Source organism: Condylostylus longicornis, unplaced genomic scaffold, assembly GCF_029603195.1.
Source record: "Condylostylus longicornis isolate FDR11 unplaced genomic scaffold, ASM2960319v2 ptg000076l, whole genome shotgun sequence".
Classification (NCBI taxonomy): domain Eukaryota; kingdom Metazoa; phylum Arthropoda; class Insecta; order Diptera; family Dolichopodidae; genus Condylostylus; species Condylostylus longicornis.
The window spans coordinates 2,371,292-2,388,854 of NW_026578044.1; the positions used below are offsets into that span (position 1 = coordinate 2,371,292).

The 17,563-nt window shown below is 24.0% G+C and overlaps 1 long non-coding RNA gene across 1 annotated transcript in view; it reads right to left on the reverse strand.

Annotated features, from left to right (window-relative positions):
• Positions 1 to 14,395: 14,395 nt before the first annotated feature.
• The window catches only part of LOC129612729 (uncharacterized), a 49,147-nt gene continuing 45,979 nt past the window's right edge, over positions 14,396 to 17,563 (reverse strand). The window contains exon 3 of the long non-coding RNA XR_008697272.1: positions 14,396 to 14,645. This is a non-coding gene — a long non-coding RNA (uncharacterized LOC129612729). The remainder of the gene's footprint in view (positions 14,646 to 17,563) is intronic.

Here is a 17,563-nt window from a genome sequence, read left to right on the forward strand (position 1 = left end):
CATATGTATAAAAATTTAATGACAAAAATAAAATTTTTCCATTTTTTAATTTATAGAACTTTCAACATTCCCGAAAATTTTTTTCTAAAACAAAAAATTTTCTGATTTTCTTCATTTGTTTAATTATAGAAAGTACATTAGAAAGGTATGAGACACACCTGCTCGTTTTCTCACCACAAATTCCATTTTCATAATAAAATTCAAATTTAAAACAAAATTATTACATTTCGTTTTAGACTCCTCACTTCAATCTTTGACTGTTCATGAGAATGATAAAAATGAAGGATTAGCTATAACAATGATAAAAATGACGAAAATCAGCCACATTTTGCTTTGATCGCATTAATTGGAACTGGAAGAAAATTTTATTATAATAATAAGAAAATCTGCTACATATTGAAATTCGTATCGTAGTTAAATATAAGAAGTGAGGAGTTGTAAGGCAACTTAATATCTATTTTAATGGATATAGTTTCAAATCATCCGAAGCAGAAAGAATATTCATAATTAAAGTAATTTTTATAACTACTTTTAACTCTCATTACAATTTATGTTCATCAATTACTGTGTGTTTCTTGAGGATATATTAGTGCTTTACAAAAATTTATATAAAGGAGTGGAACTATGTATTTTAATTTTAAAATTAAAGCTCATACTGTAAAACATATTCAATTAAATTTTATTGCATATCAAATGAAAGCTTACACACTCTTAACTAATCTGCTATAATTATTTTATTATTCAGTTCAACTTAAGTAATAAATATATATATTTTTAATAATATTTAATATTATTTTTTATGAGTTAATATTGATAAAGAATCGAAAAAAAATTATTCATTAAAATAGAATTTTTGTAAAATTTTTTATTTAAATCCGAAATGAATCCTGTATTACTTTTAATTAGTAATATTTTTTTTTGTTTTATTTAATAATATCTTTATTAATATTAATATTTATATTATTAATATTTTATATAATTTTTTTTTTATTTTATTAATTTATTATTTTACAATTCATTAAACCTAAACAAAAATTATAATTGAAAATTTTCAAAATCAATTCAAGAAAATTTATAATAAATATTTGATTCCACTCGATTTGTTTAATATAGATTTTCATATTACAATTATGTTATGCTCATTGTATATAAATTACATTATTATAATTGTACATAATATATTTGTAACATAAATACATTATATACTTTTTTATTATTATAATATTAGTATTCATTTTAATATGAATACAATTATTATATTTATCTAATTACAATTATTTTAAAATTATTCATATTTATTTTAAGATTTCATTAAAATAATATAATAATAAATGTAAATAAAATTGCTGATTGGAATATTATACATTATATAATACAATATGAAAACATTGTACAATAGTATGTGCATATTTGAGAAATAAGAAAATATACTTAATATTCTTTCGCTCACTGAACCTTAGGTAGGGTCGCAGACTTGACCAGAATTGGTAGATTATCAGTTGTGATATAAAAAAAATAAACTTTATATAAATAAAATAAACTAGCTCGTTTTACAGTAAGGCCGTGTAAATAAAAAAATCACGAAATAAAAACAAATTTTCATATATAAATTTACAGCAATTTTCCTGCTAAATCGGAACATTAAAATGAAAATTGAAAATTTCGTTTACAAAATTAACAAAATATTATTTATAAGTTATTTTTAATACCTAAAAACATTTTATAAAATATTTTTAGTATTGTTGTACATTTTTGAAAACGAACTCTTAAATTTTTAACTTTTTAACCCTACAATTTTATTCTAATGAAATTTTTCTCTTTTTATTTTATATAATTTAACTCATAAATTAAATTTCTGTATTCATTATCATTCTTAGACATCAAATTATGTATTTAGTTTTTTTTTTCTTCTCTTTCAAATATAATAACAAAATTCTTAATGGAACGCGCCAAATATAATTTCATTTATCAAAAATAATTGCATAAAATTATCATAAAATAATCTTCAAAATAACAAGAAGACCAAAAAAGAAATCAAAATATCAAAATTAATATTATGAAAGTTAGGGTTGAAGAAGAGACCGAAAGGGCAAGATATTGGAAGTAAAAATAAACTGTTCTCAATTTGCTAGATCATCTAAAAAAATTTGTCTTCAAAATTGTAATAAAATTTTAATTTAATGCTTTATTTTTTTATTTCCATTGTTTTGTTTTTCGTTTTTAAGTTTGTTTTTCTTTAAAAGTTTTTTTTTTCTCTTACCCCACTATGAAATACAAACTAAATTTCAGTTTTATATTACATATTTTTAGGAGAATTTTTTTCTTGTCACATTTATATGAGTATTATATTTATATGTAGATGGAGTAATTGCCATCATTTTATGTTATGCTGCCCTCACTGCTCATTGGCAGGATCATACTATGTTATTTTCTGTTTACTTTTTTTTAAGGATATTTTTTATATTTTTTAAATATAAAAATTTAGTAAAAAAAATAAAAACGTTTATATATAAATAAATATAATAAAAAGAAATTAGTTTTGTGTTTTTTCTGTTTTTTTTTGTATAAAACAATAAAAATATTTATCATTTGATTTATAATATAAGATTCGCCCCCTTAATTTAATATTAAATCATTTTAAAAGTTAAAAAATAACATTTCAAAAGAAACGGGGAAAGAAAGAAAAAAAAACTAATATTGCTCAGCGAAAAACATACGCCATAAGTATTATAAAGTATTTTGTTAAAAATTTCGGGTTACCAATATACAATACTTAACCGAGAACTTCTATAATTGTATATTGTATTAAACTCAAATATCCAAAATACTTTTCAAATTTAAAATTTGAATGAAATGAGTAGGCTTTCATTCACTGTAAATCAGCTGTAAAACGATTTCAATATTTCTCGTGATTCTTGCATTAGTTTTTTGTAACACCCTTGGAACTAGAGTTTATATTCCGGCAAAACAGAACGCTTTGGAACTTGTAACTAGCTGAGATTTTATTAGCGCTGGAATGTTGTCATAAATATTTATGGTACTAGTAATTTGACCTGAAGTCAAAAATTAATCAAATTTATACATTTTTAAAGGCAACAGTTTGAGATTTCGTATTTCTTTTAAAATAGAATATTTTAAAAATAAGTTTTCATCAACTAAGAACGATTGATTTCAGTTATAATTATATTTTCATCATTTGGTAACTTTAATTAAAATATATTACTTTTCATGTGTATATAAATGTATTATTATGTTTATTGGGCTGAAACTTAAAAATACATAATATATGTAGAATAAAAAATAAATTTAAATAAAATTCTCATATCTAAACAAAAATAAGAAAAAAATAAAAAAAATAAAATTGAATTGAATCTCAACATTAAATTCCTTTTCACATTTCTCTTCTCATATTACCATACAATCATATACACAAACACAATATTTTTTAAAGAGAATCAAAATTTCAAGTAATAAGCATATCTCATTCGACAGTACGGGAAGAATCTTATTATAAATACAAAAAGAATTTGAAGTTATTACGAGAAAAATATTACAAACAAAGCTGTTAAAGAAAATCCTTAAAAAGGTTTTTTGTACTTCTTTTACATCTCTAAAAAAAAATGAAAAAAAAAAAATGCAAAAATATAAATTTGAATACCAATTATTTGCCTTGTTGGTTTTTACGTGAATGAAAAGCATGGAATTTTGTAAAATGAAATCATTTTTATTTATATAAGAAGGATAACATTCCCGAAATTTAAACCATTGTATATGAATAAATTTGTTTTTCTGGATCACATTGTAGGTATCTAATTACAAAATATAGAAATTAAAAAAAAAACAATGCAAGCAATTTTCTTAGAAAACGTACCTGTGCTTGGTAGTTTCAATCTTAAATTTTGCTTATTTCTACATGAGCATAATTTAACTGTAGAGCAAACTTTATCTTTTAATTTTAGTTAGATTTAGTTGAAGTTTGCAAACCAATCACTTATCCTACAAAGTACAGTACGCTTTCCGATAATTTATCACATTAAAACCTATGACTTGTTCTTTTTTTTGTTATACCCTAACGTTACTATTTTAATTGTTATATTATGAAAATAAAGTATATAAAGAATCTGCAATATTTTTACATACACAGCGCTAAAACTCTAGGATATTATATGATCGCTATGCTTCAAAGATCACCATTTGTAATAAAATGAAAAAATAGGACAAATTGAATAAAATTGCGTATGTACATAAAAAAGGACAAAAATGCAAAAATTGAAAAGATTAATTTGTTTTTTTTTTATACATATTTTCTCAGATAATAATATAAAAGCAACGGGAGATTTTAAAAGTGAAATTTATAAGCACAACAACAATAAACACACATGAAAAATAAAGAAAAAACACTAAAGACTTAAATAAAAAGAACATTACTTTAGTCCTTTTATATTAAAAGAAAATGCCCACAAGGACATTCGATATTTTTGTACATTGTATGTCGTTTTTATTAAAGAAAGTAAAAATATAAGCTAAAAAAATAAATAAAATATCACAAAATGTTATTTTATATGTTTAACTTTGACTCATTTCACATATTATTCAGATCCTTAAAGGATTTCACATACAAATGCATATTTTCTCTACATATAGTTATTATTATCCTTGCGTTTTATTATGTGTGTAGAGTATGTTTGTATAATTTCATATAAAATAACTATTCTATACGGAGTACGCATATAGTAATATTGCACATAGTTAGGTATGTGAATATTCTCAAAGGGTCTATATTATACATGACCTCCTAAATATACCTATATTATAGACATTATTATAATATATATACATATGTAACCGAGAGAAAATAAGCAACAAAATATAAACTTTTCTCGTTTTACAATACACATGTGCGAATACATATCCCCAGTTCCATCCCCCTCGAACTTAGTTTCTAGTCCGATGTAGTTTATATGTTCAACACGAAAACATACATGAATATACTCATATGTATGTACATAAAAAAGTTCTTATCCAAAAGGAATACAAAAATTCTTTTTTATTTTATTTTACAATAACATGGAATAAAATTTAAGGATATGAATGGTATAGAGTCCTTCTTCTGCAATTTAACTATGTTTTATTATTATTTTTGTTTTTTTTTTACAGAATATTTTACATAATCATTGTAGATAAAATATTATATTTTTAATATGTTTATTCTTTTTCTAATTATTCTTATACAGAATATTCTAACAGTATGTATTACAGTATGTATAACACATAATGTAGTTTAAGTTTAGTTTTGTACAGTATAAAGTAAATTTCCTGCAGTATTGTGCACAGTAGTGTTATATACATATTATGCATTATTTGTAGTGAATAGAAAATGCATAAACCGTGACATGTGGCTATTGTGAAAAATTACAAAAAAAAAGTTTTGTATAAAAAATTATAAGAAAAAAAAGAAAGAGCAGGAACAATATAAAAAATAATAAAATGTAAAAAGAAAATGTATTATAAAATAATTTTATTGTATAGAAAATAAAAAATAAAATAGTTTCTCGAATTGCACGAATATTTTGCTACGTTTATACTTCTGATTGGCGAGCAAACTAAGAGGTGTGTCGTTTCATAAATAATAAAGGAGGAGACGTTAACCAATTCCTCATTTAATTGTTTTTGATTTTTTCGGCAGATTCGAGGAATCTTAACTGCTTCTTCTAAAAGAACGGACTGATTCACTACTCCTTTCCAATACTACCGTGTAAGTTGAATTCTTCGCCTTAATTTTTAACTGTTCTTCATCGTGTTCTAGCGAAACCCTATGTACTAAGTATTCAAGATATTGCACACATGTTTATATGAAAAAGATGAATGTGGTTGCATATAAATTTGCTTTTCCAAACTTTCTAACCACCGAATAACATTCTATATAAATTTTACGAATAAATGCTGATACTCATAGATCTACATATATATCTACATAGGTACCCTGACTTATCTCTGCCCATCATTCTACATACTATAAAATATAATTAAGAAATGCACAATAATAATTGCGAATAAAATGCAGATACATTTTACATATGTACATATATATATTATTTCCATAACTGCATTTATTATACATTTTAAAAATTATTCATGATTTTTACACTCAAATGAATTACATATAATCCGCAGATATGTAGCTTGACCTGACCGAGATTTTTATTCGTTTTATAAAAATTAAAATAAAATGTAATGTTGTAGTAAATATGAAGCGCGAACAGAAATATTTCATTCGACTAACCCACATTATATTTTAATATATTCTGTAGAAGAAAGTTGTAATATCTATTTACCAGCATTGAATAACTAGTAAGATTACCTACCTGCCCAAATCTAAGATATTCAAATCGGAAATTATATGTTCTTTTGGGAAATAATTTCTATACAATTCTGGATTTTATGAAATTACATCCAGTAATATTACTGGATTTTATACAATTAGTACGTAGATTATGGATTTTAAATTCGAATAATTTAAAAATTTAATAGATAAAATATTTAACTTTATAGTTTTATGGAATTAACTATAAATTCTATGATTTAAAATTCAACTAATATTTTAAGCAAGTAAAATAAAGAATATTATACTCCTCTTTAAATATTCCCAATGCAAATGCGTGTAAATTTTAATGATCATACTTTCATATTTCCAATAGGAATGATATAAGAATTTATATGAACATATTAATTTTAAATTATTTAAGTTTAATTTGGGATTACATTGAAAAATGTTTAAATTGAACATTTAACCCTCATGGTAAATAGTTTCCAAGTTCCAAAACTACACACATGCCATGTAAATTATTTTTTCCTCTTACATTTTGTAATTTTAATTCTTTCAAACAAAATCTATGTTCCCACTATGCCTGCTGAAAATAATAACCCAATTTTAGAATAAATAAACACATTTAAAATTTAACTTTTACATTTAAATTACCGTAGTAAACATATAAAGTTTAGGTTTGTAGGTTATTATTTATATAATTGATTACAAATGGTTTGCGCTCACCACGAGAAGTACACATCATAATGTTGCCATTGTGAATTATTTTTCACAGCTTAATAAAGCCTAAAATGTTTTACGAATATTTACAATATAATAGCAAATTTTAAATTTGATCAGTTCCAAAACTAACGGTTTGAAACAACTTTTAATTTTAAAATAAAAGAAAATTGTTTTTATTTTAATAATTTGCTTCAAATTTAAAAAATATTAATGACGAAAAAAAATGTTGATCATAATCATTGCCTATTTTTGATCATAACATAACCTTAAATTTCTTCATCTACCCATATTATTATCTACCTACTTTTTCAATATGAACAATAAAATAAATTTATTTAATTTTGTTATTAACACATGACCTTTTCGAAAAGGATGTTATTCATATTTGAAATTAATCATATAAAAATCATTGTCATTTTCTATTGAATTTTAATATTCATAAAACATAATATTATATTAATTTCCCAAAAGAAGTAATATTTATATACATTTTCAATGAATCACAATAAATTTTTTTATCTAATAACGACCTTTATGTCATTATCAATATTTGACCTTACGTAACGCTATACATACGTTTTATATGTAACGTTATAAAGTATTTACATCGAATAATTCAAAAACAAGTTTATGTTAAAATATTTAACATTTCTTTTGACAACTTCTACGCTTTTAAGATCACCTTACAAGAAATAGAAAGACAAACGTTAAAAGTGTGTAGGTGAATTTTCATAAAATTATAATTAAATTATATTTAATATATGCGGGTAAATAGTTCATTATTCTAGATAAATGTCATAGGTAAATTGTTTGATAGATAGTACATGTATTCCTTTTAACAAAAAAACATAATTGGGCGTTATTGAGCATAATTGTTAAATGGATCGCTAATTTTATTTTTCAGGGACAAAATTAAATTATGTATAAATTTAAACATTAAGGATTTGACATTTTATTTTCAATATAATAATATGAAGCCATCTATCGCAAAAATTTTCTCTTGCTTCTGTAATCTATATTTCTATATATTGCAAAATTCCTTCGCTTTTGATATGTGTATTGAAAAAAAATGGAAAATTGAATTGAAAGAAACACTTATCTTATTGGAAAAATGAACACGCCCAATTAAAAAATTTACGAATTTTATGCATAAGTCAATGAATTGTAAACAGCTCACTAAATGGGAATAAAGTTAACACTTTTGATAGAGAATTATCAAAAGGGCAACACTTATAGTGAACCGCAGGAACGCTTTCAAAATTTAAATTTTATTCATAGAAGCCAAGATACTCGTTTTATGCAGATCAAATATTAATCTAGAATATTTAATTGATATAATTTGGCGCAAAAGTTTTTTCTGTTTTATAAAATATAAAATAGTTAAGATGAAAGAAAAATCTACTTTTTATGAAAAAATTGGAAGAAGTTTTTAAGTCATCGGATAACTACATACATATTTAAGTCATCGGACAGTATTTCATAGTCATCAGATAACTAGGAACTCTCGAAGATGAGCTAAGTCCTAAAAGAAACTTAAAATTATATGCAAAAACCTACTGGCGTTAGTTATGGATCACGTGAAAAGTAATGAAATTGGAATCATTTTAAATTCTAAAATTCTTTGGGTAGAGAGACTAAGGACATGGATTTTGGAGTGGTGCACGAAGAAGTCAAGCTTGTAGCGTGGATAAATATGCAGACGTGGAAAGATTTAGATGCGTTTTTCGAGGAAATACATATGAAGGTAAGTTTTGAGAATATTTTTAAATTTAGAAATTTGACACAAATTTTAAGTCGGAAAGCTTTTAAGTGAGCGTTTTCTGCTAAAGTATCTACACATTTCAATAAGTAGTTACTAAGAAATTATTTAACATTTTTATTAGTAAATTTAATAAAATTTTGTTAGTAAATTAAATTGGTTTTGCAATTTAATGAATTGAGACTTTTATAAAAAAAAATTTAATGTTCATAAGTGTGTTGTAACTTTGCGGCAAATTAACTTTATTCCAATATGTTAGAATTAAAATTCCGTCAAATATTAAAAATGAATCAATTATTATGTATGTATGTGTCTTAAATATTAACGGAACTCAATATTAATTAAATGGTAATTCGCAAAATGAAGAGTTGAGGAGCTGTATTTGACTGTAACTCATAATTAAGCTCTCATGAAAACAATTTAACCTTTGTTAAAATTTGAAATTGTTAAAATTTTAACCTAATCAGTAACTTTTTGAGTTGAAAAATCTTTTAAAATTAAAGAAGGAAAATTTTTAACCATAGTAGAAAGAAACTAAAATTTTCGGAAAGAAGAAAAAAAAATTACAAAATTTAAGACAAAATAAAAAGGATTTTAAGAGTACAAAATATCAAAATCAACTTAGCGGCTCTTTTGGGCGGTTGCCTTTAGTAAAGTATATATAAACTACTTAAAATCTTCCTATTCAATATACGATTATAATTGATCATAATTTATAACTATACAACATATACTTATGTTAACTTAAATATAAGTTTTTTTTAATGTTCATATGTATATGGAAAAAGAAAAAAGTAATATAATTTTTCATTTTAGTCCTTAAGTTGACGACAATGTCCCTTTCGGGCATTTTATACTTTATTATTACAAAATATTTTTATTATTCTTCTTAGCCCGTTCCCTATCTTCTCTTTTCCTATAAGGTTATTGTTATTGTGTCGTACGAAATGTTCACGATGCTTTTTTATAATTCCTTTTCTAAGGGATTTATTCGCTGTTGGGGTTTTCTTTTTCCATTTTTCTCAATTTAATTTTTTTTTTATTTTATTTTCTTTTTGGAATTTTTTCCAGTTAGTTTTCATTACTTCTCTTATAAGTATGTATGTAATTCTATTTATATTATTAATATTTGTCGCTATGATTTTTCTTTTGAGTCGAATTTTGAAAGCTTTCAATGTTGTCGCCACTATCACATTCGGTTTTCCGTTTGTTCATTTCTGATGGTTGTGATAAGAAAAGTTTTTATGTTCCTTTTTCTTTTTCATTTTGTTTCCTTCAATTTTTGCTTTGCTTCCAAAAAAAAACGACAGAACTATGTTGAATTCAATTCTTTAATAGCCAAATGGAATTTTTTCTTTTTTTGATGAATTTATATGAGCTTCTTTCAAATGCAAAGCATATTTAAAAGAACAAACGTACATGTATGATTTCTAAATGGTAAGAAATACCAAATAATAATAAAACTAAATTCTTGTCATAACAGATGGGGATGGCTAAAAATAAATTGAACTAAACTTAAACGTCTATTGTTAAAACTTTTTAAATATTTTATAAATGATGTAAAGATAATAGACGATAAAGCAGAAATGAAAATGGACAGTAATAATTATGCAAGCATCATCAAAGTCAAAAGTTAGTTAATTTTTTGTGATTTATTTGAGTGATTTAATACACTTAAATTCATGTAGGTATTCTATAAGTAGGGAAATATAGAAACAGATGGACATGTAAGTGTCTACAAAATAATTACGGAAATTTTGGTATTGCGGGTTGCAATCATGATTATTAAGAGAATAAAACTAAAACTTTAAGTGTTATATTGCTATAACATTTGTTCGGTTTTATATAAGTGCAATAAATTTTGGAACACTTCATCGTCAAGTTTGATGAATAGAACCTTCAAAATCTACTAAGGAAATAAAAGTCTTAAATTTACATACATATATCCATTTTTTCTCGAAAAAATTAATATATTTTAATTTTTTTGTTTTTCATTTGCCAAATTGAGGAAACATGGAGAAGCATAATACAAATTTTGTGAAAACTAAAAGCATACTAGAAAAATCCTTACCGTTTATTAAAATAATTGATGTCACTATCAATCAGAATATTGTAGGACAGATCAACTGAATTAATTATTCACTAAGTAATAACGTCCTCCCTTTAAGGGAGGAATGGGTTTTGTGCAAGTTGAATGGGTTACATAAAGAAAACGTTTAAAATCGATTAATTCTAAACTTTAAAGAAAGTCTTTATTTAATAAGATAAATTTAATTTAAAGCAAAAACTCTTTTATATTTTTGTATACTTTAATAAATTTTAATTTGATCGTAGATTTGCAAAAACCAGAAATGAAAATAAAATTTTTATTCTTATATGTATACCATAGATAGGTATACCGAAATGTTTGTTGAACTTTGCAATATTGTTGTAACGAGATACCAAACAATGTTAAAAATTTAATGCCATTCGGCGGTTTAGAAAACAACCAAAAGAGCGACCGAAAAGAGAAATTAAGGATCAAAAAATTATAGCAAAAAAAAAAAAAAATGATGACATAAAATTATAAGAAAATTGAAATGACATGGGGGTTGTTAAAATGAAGAATGAAAGTAAAACCAAGAAAAAAAGAAAGTATAGAAAAGAATGAATATAAAAGTTTTCTTTGCTGGTTTTTGTGTTGCATAGAAAGAGACAGATAGAATACAAAACATAAAATTTCTTTTCGCCTTATCGGTTGTTTTTTTTTCTTTCATCCTTTCATTTCGATTGTTGTTCTTTCTTATGTATTTTTTTTCTACTGTGTTTTAATTTTAACTTTTTTTTTGTCTCTTTCTATATCTCTTGCTTTCTTGGTTTCTTTTTATATTTTATTTTTAGAAATGGTAACAATAATAAAAAAGAAATTTAACTTTCATTTCATTTTATTTTTTTTTCTCTATTTCTTTCACTTTTTTTTTTATTTGAATGCGAGTTCCTTTATTTTTTTTTTATTTTTTTTTGTATTGTGCGTCTTTTTTCATATCTCCCAGTCGGATTTTAAGGAAATTATTTGCGATTTCAAAAGTTATTGTATGACCTAGTTTTTAGTAGGTTACTTAACAAAAAAAATTAAAAGAACTAGGTAGAACGAGTATTTAAATAAAGAATAACAAAATATAAAAATAAATATTCAGCGCAATTTAAAGCAAAAGAACTACATTTTACTTTATTAAAGGAAATTTCACTAAAGTAGGTTTAAGCATTATCGTTGTTTTCAGTTATTATAAAAGATGAAATTTTGTGTTTAATTTAGAAAAAAATTATGGCACATTGGATAAACAACGAAACAGTGTGCGAAATGTTTTTATTTGTTTGACTTAATTGTGCTTTCAGATCGCAACGAAGCGTGTACTTGTTCAAAAATAAGTGTGTTAAAAAGTAGGGGGATAGGTACTGGATTACCCACATTTCTTCGAAATTTTGGTATCAAAACAATATTGTCTTGAATGAGGAATATGAAATTTTTAAATTCTATATATAATTTAATTTAAAAATTAGAGAATCAGGTGAAAAAAAAACTATGTCCATATTTCAATTTTCGATTTTTTTAACCCAAATGTTAAATTTATAACAATATTGTCTTGATAACATTATGTCTTCCAAAAACACCATAGTTATATACAAATACAGGAGTATTTTAAAATTGTTTCAACAACATAATTCAATATCACAAATTTAGAGCTAAAAGAATTGTCTAAATAGCATCTTAAATCTCAAAAACATTCTATGTCCGACTAGAGCACCCCTTCGTTTGCAAAAGTTACAAATTTTAACACCGTGCACAAATTTTTACCTTCTTTTGTAATTCGAAAACGGGGCGTGGAAAAGCTTGTAAACGAAAAGCTTTTCGAAATCCTCAACGTTTCATTTTATAAATTTGATCAAAAATTATTATATATGTATGTGTATCTGATAATTAATTCTCATCTTAAAAGTGCCATCAGAAAAACTTTAACACTTATTTTTTTTTTCAAAAACTTATTGTTCATGGAAAAATCTTAAATTAGTATTAAAATTCCGACTGGGAATATTTGTATTAGAGAATACAAAATATTTTAATGATAGTTTTATATAACGGTAGCTATTCTTTGCCTAAACGCCATGTGTTTGACATGTTATGTGATTTTCAAGTTATAGTTGCTTATTTTTATTTCTATTTTTTAATTTTTTGTATGCCTTTGTTTCATATTTTTATGCTTGATCCATCGGCTTTTTTTTTCCGTTCGGAGTCTCTTGTAGGTTTCATGCTTCAATTACTGTCTTTCACTTTTTTGTTTTTGTTTGTTGCCATTTGACGATAAATTTATATGCGTATGTAAAAATATAATTTCTTTTTTCTCATTTTATTTTTTTTTTGTTTTGTTTCTGTGTTTTGTATGTTTTTGCTACTTTTTTATTATATTGTTTGGTGTATATTTGGTTATGTAGGTTGGTTTGTGTCTAAGGAATTACGGATGAAAAAATTTATGATTCGGAAGTGTGGAACTTATGTGCGGTTCGTTATAAAAAGGAGCAATTTTTTTGTATTCTTAAAGGAAATGGAAAAAAATTATAAAAAGTAAAAAAAAAAGGCAAATAAAAACAATAATAAAGAAATTGTTCTGGTTAAATGTATGTGTATATAATGTGTTTCTGTAACTAAATATACACTCATATTTATGGTATAGAACAATTCGTATCTAATATTCAAAAATTTTAATGAAATAGGCGAAAAAAAGGAGGAAAAAACTATTTAAGCGGAATATTTTTATTGTTGTACTTGTTATAGAAAAACAGCTACATATTTCTTATTTTTCCTTTTTTATTTTTGTTATTGTTTTTGGTTTTGTAAATTTTTTTTAAGTGTACAAATGTTATCTAAATTTTTATTAAATTCGAAAAATATTGTGTGAAAGAAAACACATTTAATATGAATAAATAAAAATTTAACAATAAATTTGAAAAGAAATTTAGTATATAAATTTTTAGTCCTTTTTTATATGTACTGTTGATTATTAAAAATATAAAATAGTTGAAAATTTTGAAAGGCTTTGAACCATAATATTCACATAATTCTTGTTTAAACATTAATTTAGTAAAACATCTGCTTCTAAAAATATTGATGACTTCTTAAAAATATTTTTGTTTATTTGGTATAATAGAAAGTGTTATATGTATTTATAATGTAATAAATTTGTACGTACACTTATTTTATTTTACTAAAGCTAGTGTAAAAAGCTTAGACATCGTCATAAAACTCTTAAAATCGTTTTAATATTCTTAACACTAATAATTCGTAACCAAAAATTTGATTTTAGGAAATTGAAAATTCGTTCTATGACCACACACTTGTAGTAAAGGAACATACTTGCAATTGGATATGATGATTTCATGGTTGTGACTTTTTCCATTGAACAGCTTAGACTTTCACAATTTATTGGAATAATTTTGTAAAATGCTAACTAAAATTTCTTAAGGAGTAGTAACATGTTTGTAATTGCATTTTGAATGAAGTTTGATTTGGTAAACATTCCTTTTTAATACATAAAACTTGGTGACTCAAAAAAGAGACTTGCTATGATGATTTGCTAAAGTTTATGGTCAATGTTGCTTTAGACTCTAGTCAATTGCCACATCAGTAGATTTTGTTTAGTAATTTCTGTAGGTTTAATTAAATAATGTTTCCAATACAATTAAGTAATAACTTACAACTTATCTGCGTCCCATATTTCATAAAACTGTATTGTTTTTTAGAAAGAACGTGATAACATTAACTTACTTTAAAAATATAAATGAATTTTCCAAAAATGTCCTTACCTGAAACAAAAAACATAAAAATGTAATTATTAGTTTTGATAACTTTAAAAATATAAGTGATTTTATAAGACTGAGTAAATAATATAAAGGTTATATATAAAATAAGCAATCTACTACGTCTGAATTAAGTTCTATGTACTAAATGAAACGTTTGAATTAAGTTATAAAATTATTAAAAATAGCTAATTACTATAATATTTTTATTGTTTTTAGGTTCTTTTTAGTACGATTCCGGATTGCATAGATACATGGCCGAATTTTCTATAAAAGTTCCAATTTATTACATATTCTTTTCCTTGGGTGAATGAAGTTAAACATAAATTTCACAGAAATTTTTTCAATCAGAGATGTTCTCCTTCTTATAATAGCCTATTAAAAAGAAGCGGAAGCAATTAATAAGGAATATACTAAAGTAGTTGCTAAATACTTAATTCCTTACCAAATTAAACCAGTTGATTTTTTTTTTAAATCGAAAATTTAGAATTAAAATAAAGGGGTATTAGCTTTTCTTTAATAATACTGCAAATTTTTGCACTTGTTCAATTTTTTTTTAGCAATGCCGCAATACTTGCTTGCAAAACAGCTTGTAATGTATTTTAACAACAATATAAATTTTAAAATTTTTTCGTTCAAATCCAAATTAAAGTTGATCTTAAAAAAACAGAAAATTTTTCGAAAACTATTTGTTCTCTATTTTATTAAAAAATAAAATAGAAAAAATATCCAATCTGTTAACAATTGCTTTAATTAAAAATATTTTTTTTTTTTTTTCAGAATATTCCTGAAAAATTTCCGATAAAAAAACTTATTTTTTTTTTTTGATTTTAGTTAAGCTTCATTTCGAATTTTAAATTTACAAAAAAAAATTATTTTGTGGCATGCTTTTTCCATTAATATTATAGTGCATGTTAAAATGCACGTACCTACAGCCGCACATACATATATTATGTACACATATTAAGTTAATTTATTGAAAATATCTGAATTTTATATTATTCACATCTACATTTATAAACTTTTCCTTTTTTTTTAAACTTTTTTTAATTTTTTTTCTAAAAATTTACCCCATAAAAAGATAAACTATTAAAAATACTTAAATGCAGTTGAATACATAACTTTTGTAACACTCACATAGTTGTATACAAGAATATATTATGTGTATGGTGCTCTCGGTATCTATGTTGCTCCTATATGTACACATAAACCCACATAATTTACAGAATTTTCAAACTATCAGATAAGTTTTTTTCAAATCTAAAGATTCTCATAAAACACATTCGACATTATACGAGTTTATACGAAATGAAAAATTCTACAAGGATAAAAAAAGATAAAGTTAACTTATTAAAAAAAATTGAGGGAGAGAAAAAAAAATTGAGGATTCAACTAGATCATGATCGAAATGCGCATTAATATTCGACGAGTGAATTCGAAGACCTTATTAAAGTAAGGTGATGGTGGTAGCCTTGTAGGATGTGAGGACAACAGAAGGAGGAATCTTGCTCAGCATAAAATACTGCGTTGATGATGTGACATGCAAGGCAAAAACCACCAAACTTTCACAAGTTCTTACTTTTCTGCTAAGAATCAATTCTATTGTACATAATTGAACCAATTCGCACAACGGGTTCGGATAGCTGCCATACAATCGAAAGAGATTATTTTAAATAGTATTTCAAAAACTATTAAAAATGTTGATATGAAATTTCGTTCCGAAAATTTAAATGAAACAGCTGCGCTGGTTCGGATACTTGCCATATAACCCTTAAAGCTGATATTAAATAGTTGAAATAATAATAAATGTAACTGCTTAAATTTTTGGCAACGGTGTGTCTGATTCCGTGTTTCTGAGAAATAACTGCTTCGGTAAGTTGCCATACAACTTCAAAAGCTAACTTTAAATATTCGGGAAAATAATAAAATTAGATTCAATTACAGTTCTGACATATCCAGGAAGTTTTTATGGAATGATTTGACAGCTTTGACTTCATGCCATCTAACCATGAAAGTTGATTTTAAATATTTTAAAAACAAAGTTTTATACTCAGATTTTCAAAGTAAAAGGTGTAATTTATGTTTTTGCTTTTTTTTCAATAACGCTAACGCGTGTAAACATATTCAATTTTCAATACAATTTGCGATATTTGTTGAAATAGTAGATATTTTTTTTTATTTTTTGCCAATTCAAGTAGATCCAAATATTCTATTTTCAAAAATCTTTTAACATCACAAGAATAAATACTCGTAAATTTCATTCGAATATCATATAAGAAAAATTTATAGGATGAAAGCGAAAAATAAAAATAAAATGCATATTATGCGGCAACATTCACAAGAAATAAGGGACTTAAAAAAATAGGAAAAAAATGTATTTATTATTTTTATTTTCATACAGAGTCTATTATGATATTATGTACAAAAGAAAATTTCTTTTTCAAGAATAATAATATTATATTATACACTCTTACACACACATACATAAATATTCTTTGTCATCTAGTTTCCTTCCAATATGCTATAATATGAGAAAATTTTAATATTATGTGTGCCGTGCATGTGTTTATATGTTTATATATTTATGTATGTTATGTTTTAATACTGTCAATATAAAATAATATCCTTTTTTCATGAATATAAAATAATATTTGAAACATTTTTGAACGAAATAGAAAATAGAAAAGCATTTTTATTTTTATATGTAGGTGCAGCATTATGCTACATAGCCTTAGAAAATATAATAATATTAAAGTGCTTTTGTGTTTCTGGAATTGGTTTTTCGAAGTATATTTATTTAAAATGAAAAAATCCCGATATTCTTAATTCGAAAATCTTTATAATTTAAATCTCAAAGATGAATTCCGTTATTGTTATTTCAATAATTAAAATAATATTAACAATTATAAGTATAGCACTTAATA